Source organism: Eulemur rufifrons, chromosome 1 (genome assembly GCF_041146395.1).
Source record: "Eulemur rufifrons isolate Redbay chromosome 1, OSU_ERuf_1, whole genome shotgun sequence".
NCBI classification, from domain to species: domain Eukaryota; kingdom Metazoa; phylum Chordata; class Mammalia; order Primates; family Lemuridae; genus Eulemur; species Eulemur rufifrons.
This window is the reverse complement of record NC_090983.1, coordinates 45,677,250-45,683,249: the sequence shown is the minus strand read 5'-3', so window position 1 is coordinate 45,683,249 and position 6,000 is coordinate 45,677,250. Positions and strand designations below refer to the sequence as shown.

General features: G+C 36.7%; 1 non-coding gene across 1 annotated transcript; it reads right to left on the bottom strand.

Moving 5' to 3' along the window:
* Window positions 1-970: 970 nt before the first annotated feature.
* LOC138388083 (small nucleolar RNA SNORA77) lies at window positions 971-1,083 on the bottom strand. Its single transcript, XR_011234069.1, has one exon. It is a non-coding gene; the product is annotated as a small nucleolar RNA SNORA77 (small nucleolar RNA).
* Between the last annotated feature and the right edge of the window lie 4,917 nt (window positions 1,084-6,000).

Here is a 6,000-nt window from a genome sequence, read left to right as displayed (position 1 = left end):
AATGGAAATCTACAAAAATGGGTAATAGACTATTTTGGGACCATTGTTCGGAAGTGCATTTATCTTAGAAATGGTTACCATGGAGATAAGCACATGTTGTGTGACTCTACAGCTTGCAAGTTAGAGTCATCTATGCTACTAAGACATAAATAGCTATATATAACACAGAAGCACAAGAGCTAATGCATGTATGCACACTAAAGTTATGTTGTTTCTCTTTTTGTAAAACAATAATAATAAAATTCCATGCAGTGCTGACCTCTGGTGGTGGAAGGGCCTGCAAACTCCAGACGTTTTAAATGTAATATTGTAAAATGATATAAAAACCACTTTTTAAAAACATTGTAAAGTAGTCTGAATCAAGTTTAAAGACTATTAAATACATAACATGTAAAATAAATAATGAGAACACACTTCTTAGACGTCACTGTTCCTTAAGGTAGCAATATGAAAATAAGAAGGTAAAAAACAGACCCAGGGCCAGGTGCAGTGGCTCACGCCTGTAATCCTAGCACTTTGAGAGGTCAAACCCAGAGGATCACTTGAGACCAGGAGTCCGAGACCAGCACTGAGCAACATAGTGAGACCTTGTCTCTACAAAAAATAAAAAAAATTAGCCAGCCATTGTGATGGGAACCTATAGTTCCAGCTACGTGGGAGGCTGAGGCAGAAGGATCAGAGTTCGAGGTTGCAGTGAGTGAGCTATGATGATATCACTGCACTGTAGCCTGGGGAACAGAGTGAGACCCTGTCTCAAAAAAGAAACAAACAAACAAGAACCCAGGATATATTACAAAAAGTTCTTGACTTATTTTTCCCAAAGCATTCATTAATTTTGGGCATAGTTATTTACCTAGTCTCTCTCTCTCTCTCTCTCTCCCTCTCTAACTAGCTAGGCAATTTCTTTTTTCTCTTTTATTTCCTTTTCTTGCTTGGCCTTTTCTTTTTCTTCAAGAAATGATTTTTTTCCCTCTGTGTCCCAGAGCACCTGCATTACCCTTAACAGGTCAATGTGGCCATAGTGCCCTGGAATGTTTCTCTGGCAAACAGAAAGAGCACCCACCTGGTGCCGAGTGACTCTGCAAAGGAAATAAGTTCTTTAAGATGCTTAAATTTCCAAGAGACTAGCCACTTTCAGGAGGTCACAAAGGCATATATTCTGATAAAGTTAATTTGCTTTAATATTTTTACCTTTTTTTTTTTTTTTTAATTTTTTTAGAGACAGAGTCTTGCTTTGTTGCCCGGGCTAGAGTGAGTGCTGTGGCGTCAGCCTAGCTCGCAGCAACCTCAAACTCCTAGGCTTAAGCGATCCTACTGCCTCAGCCTCCCAAGTAGCTGGGACTACAGGCATGCGTCACCATGCCCGGCTAATTTTTTTTTTTCTATAAATATTTTAGTTGGCCAGATAATTTCTTTCTATTTTTAGTAGAGACGGGGTCTCGCTCTTGCTCAGGCTGGTCTCGAACTCCTGACCTCGAGTGATCCACCCGCCTCGGCCTCCCAGAGTGCTAGGATTACAGGCGTAAGCCACCACGCCGGCCAATATTTTTACTTTTTTTTTTTTTTTTTGAGACAGAGTCTCACTTTGTTGCCCAGGCTAGAGTGAGTGCCGTGGCATCAGCTTAGCTCACAGCAACCTCAGACTCCTTGGCTTAAGCGATCCTCCTGCCTCAGCCTCCCGAGTAGCTGGGACTACAGGCATGCGCCACTATGCCCGGCTAATTTTTCTACATATATTTTTAGTTGTCCATATAATTTCTTTCTATTTTTAGTAGAGATGGGGGTCTCGCTCTTGCTCAGGCTGGTCTCGAACTCCTGACCTTGAGCGATCCACCCGCCTCGGCCTCCCAGAGTGCTAGGATTACAGGCGTGAGCCACCGCGCCCGGCCTATTTTTACTTTTTATTTACTTTTTATAATGGATGTTTTCAAATTTTCAAACAAATGGAGAGAGAATAATGAAGTTAAGCTTCCTCCCATGCACACATCACCCAGCTTCATTCAATACTTAATCAACATATGGCTAATTCTGTTTGATTTATAACCCTCCTTCCCCTATCTTTTTTTTTTTAAAGAGACAGGGTGTCAGTCTGTCACCTAGGCTGGAGTGTAGTGACACGACCTTAGCTCACTGTATGTAATCTTGAACTCTTGGGCTCAAACAATTCTCCCACCTCAGCTTCCCAAGTAGCTAGGACTATAGGCATGCCACCATGCCTGGCTAATTTTTAAATTTTTTGTAGAGATGGGGTCTTGCTATGTTGCCCAGGTTGGACTTGAACTCCTGGCCTCAAGCAATCCTCCCACCTTGGCCTCCCCATAATTTTAAATCAAATGCAAAACATCATGATAAAGATTCTTTTGAATAATTACACTAGCCAATAAGAAACCTTTCTTCCTTCATAATTTGGAGTTTCTTTCTAATTTTCTTGGAAACATTAAAAGTTTCATTGTGTATGAGGTTCAATATGAAGTACTAAATTCAGTAATGAGTAGAATTAGAATAATGTAATAATGCTTCCACCAACATGCAAGCAATTAATACACCAGTGATTTAGCCATATTTAGCTTTGGAATTACATACCATCATTCATCTGTTTCTTTTCTTATGTGAAAATAAATCTTTTTCACGTACCAGAATTAATTTTTTCCAGACTAATGAGTGCATATGTATTTAAAAGTATATTTAAAGGAAGCCATGCACTTTGACTTATTAATGTTTTATAGAAACATAAGAAATATACATCAAATATACAAAATAAATATTTTTGCCTTTTTTCACAAGACAGCAATTTTAACAAATTTGATTAGTAAACAAACATCATCTAATATCTGAAGAGTACATAAAAAGTACAACTATAAAACAGCACACAATCTTTTCATAAAAAATAGTTATGTAAGATTTCTCAATATTTGCTGTCATTTTCAAACTTAAGCATCATGTAATTTCAGAGATAGGATAATTTCAGAAATTCTTCAGTTAAAAAGCAACAAAATACAAAGCTTAGGTCAGCAAAAATCTGGCAATATAACCTTTATTCGCTTTCATTTCAGTACTATTATACTGCTTTCTAGAATTTCAGTACTGGATGATTTTTGAAATTTGAATTTTTCCCCAAATTTATCCACCTAGTATAGTTGACTGTCATGTTAAATACTTATTTATCAATGTATTAATATTAGATACATTTTTTAAACATGTAGTTTTAAAAATACATGTAAAGTTTTAAAATCTTAGTCTTTTAACTCTAGGTCCAAGGAAGTAAAAGACTTTAGAATTAGGGACCTCTCACAGATAGAAAAAAATTTTTTTCACTCTATGGAGTCTTGTTCCAAATTAATTAATATAGTTTTAAACAACCATTGTTTTAAAAAGAATAAGTGCTCCACCTTTATGTATAGCTCTAGTGATTCTATCTTTTACTTTTCATCATTATAAAATATATGAATATTTCCAGAGAAATATGAAGTTCTGTAGGAGTATTTCCAAGAGAAAAAAATGTTACGAGGGACTCCTGACTCAATTGAAAAAGAGAATTGTGGCTCATGCCTGTAATCCCAGTACTCTGGGAGGTCTAGGCAGGAGGATTGCTTGAGCTCAGGAGTTTGAGACCAGCCTGAGTAAGAGTGAGATCCTGTCTCTACTAAAAATAGAAAAAATTAGCCGGGTGTGGTGGTGTGCGCCTATAGTCCCAGCTACTCAGGAGGCTGAGGCAGGAGGATTGCTTGAGCCCAGAAGTTTGAGGTTGCTGTGAGTTAGGCTGACGCCACGGCACTCTAGCCTAGGCAACAAAGCGAGACTCTGTCTCAAAAAAACAAAAAAGAGAGAATTGAAGATAAAAATAGAAGACATGTCATATTACATTGGACTTATTGGTTACCCCGATAAATATTGACACCAAGACACATTTTGAGTGAAAGTTCTATAGCTTTCAAATTCATCAATCAAAAATCCAGGAATATGGATGCTTTCCTTAATGAACTAGATCAGTTGATGGATAATCCAAACATTTTCTAAACTTCTTAATTATTATTCTCTTGTTGCCTATACCAGTACGTAAGACGACGTATCCAGTAACTTTACTACCCGTCATGTCCTTTCAGTTGACATTAAAGTACTTCTTTTAAATTTCAAAATACATTCCTTAGTATTTTTATTATTTATGATTTTATTAACTTAGTTCACATTATCCATATTATTTGATTCTTTTAAATAATCTGATCATATTTATTTTTAGCTTTTTATCATTTTAAACTAAAATGTTCTATGTTTTATATAAACATACATTTTATAATTAATAGAATTTTTAAAAGTTTACGGGAGGATAAATTCCTGGAAGAAGATGGGGAGGTCAACATACCTTGAGGGTGACACTGTGGAAGTGAATTTTCTGTCATTGACAATCTAGGACTTTCTGAACATGACCTACATCTGCCTCTACTTCCAATCCATCAAATCTCTTCAAATCCTCTAATTTGACAGCTGTCCTACCACTCTATAGAAGTTATTCTATGAAAAATAACCAATTGACCTCATTTTATCATATCAATTTAACTTTTCTTGGTTCTCTTTATCCTGGTCTCTCTGTAACTTTTTATACCATTGAACAACTTTTTTAAAAAATTCTATTTTACCTTTGATTAGACTGTCCAGGTTTTCTATTGGTTTCTATAACTTTTCCTCATCTGATTTCTTTTCATGTTTCACTTGCTTTCAAGCCCCCAAATGTTGTCCTCCAGGGCATTGTCCTCTCCTGGGCTTTCTCTAAACTGGCTCCTTTGAGAAGTTCATGTCTTCTCATTCAACTATCACCTCTATGTGAATGACCTCAGCTCAACTCAGATGTCATGGCTTCACATTCATCCATCCATGAAATATTTATTGAATGCTTACAATGTGGTAGGCACTAAATAAATAAGAGGGCTTCCTCAATACCCTAGAAAAACACAACTAATAACCCTTGTAACACTAGTGTCAAAATGCCCTAGCCAGAAATTATTGTTAAGCCTCTTGCTTCAATCCCTATATTCATTGTTTTATAAGCTTTCATTTTTTTTTTAAAAAAATGCCTTTTTTTTTTCTTTCTTTTTTTTTTTTTTTGAGACAGAGTCTTGCTTTGTTGCCCGGGCTAGAGTGAGTTCTGTGGTGTCAGCCTAGCTCGCAGCAACCTCAAACTCCTAGGCTTAAGCGATCCTACTGCCTCAGCCTCCCGAGTAGCTGGGACTACAGGCATGCGCCACCATGCCCAGCTAATTTTTTTTTTCTGTATATATTTTAGTTGGCCAGATAATTTCTTTCTATTTTTAGTAGAGACGGGGTCTCGCTCTTGCTCAGGCTGGTCTCGAACTCCTGACCTCGAGCGATCCACCCGCCTCGGCCTCCCAGAGTGCTAGGATTACAGGCGTGAGCCACCGCGCTCGGCCAAAAAATGCCTTTTGAGTCATCAGTTTTTCTTAAGGGCTTCAACATAATCCAAGTTGTCATGTCCCTTATACCTGGATTACTAACTTAGCTTCCTAATTGGTCCTCTGACTTATTTTCTTCAGCTTGTATAATAATACTTTTTATCATGTCATTCCTAATGTTCATAAACTATAAGCCCCCAAATTTCCACCTGGTTTTTGATTTTTACATAGTCTATACCAACCATACTGTGTAAATTTTATTTCCAGCATGCACCCTGCTTAAAGTTAGGAAGTTTCCCCACAAACATGTATTGTTTTTTACTTCTATGATTTTGCTAATACTTGTACTATTTTTCTTATTCTGTGACGTTTTTTTTCTGGGTTGATTTTTTTCCCCCTTCCAAATGGAACTATAGCTCTTAGAAATAAAAATCAATTTTTAATTGTTGAATTTTATCGATTCTAAAATGTACATGTTTTCATACTATTAACTTACTGTCTTAGATCAATGTGATTTAATTGGGAGTATGTCCTCTTTCTTGGTGGTACATAAAATAATGGTGTGTCTTACAATCAATGGTAACTTAAATTCAAT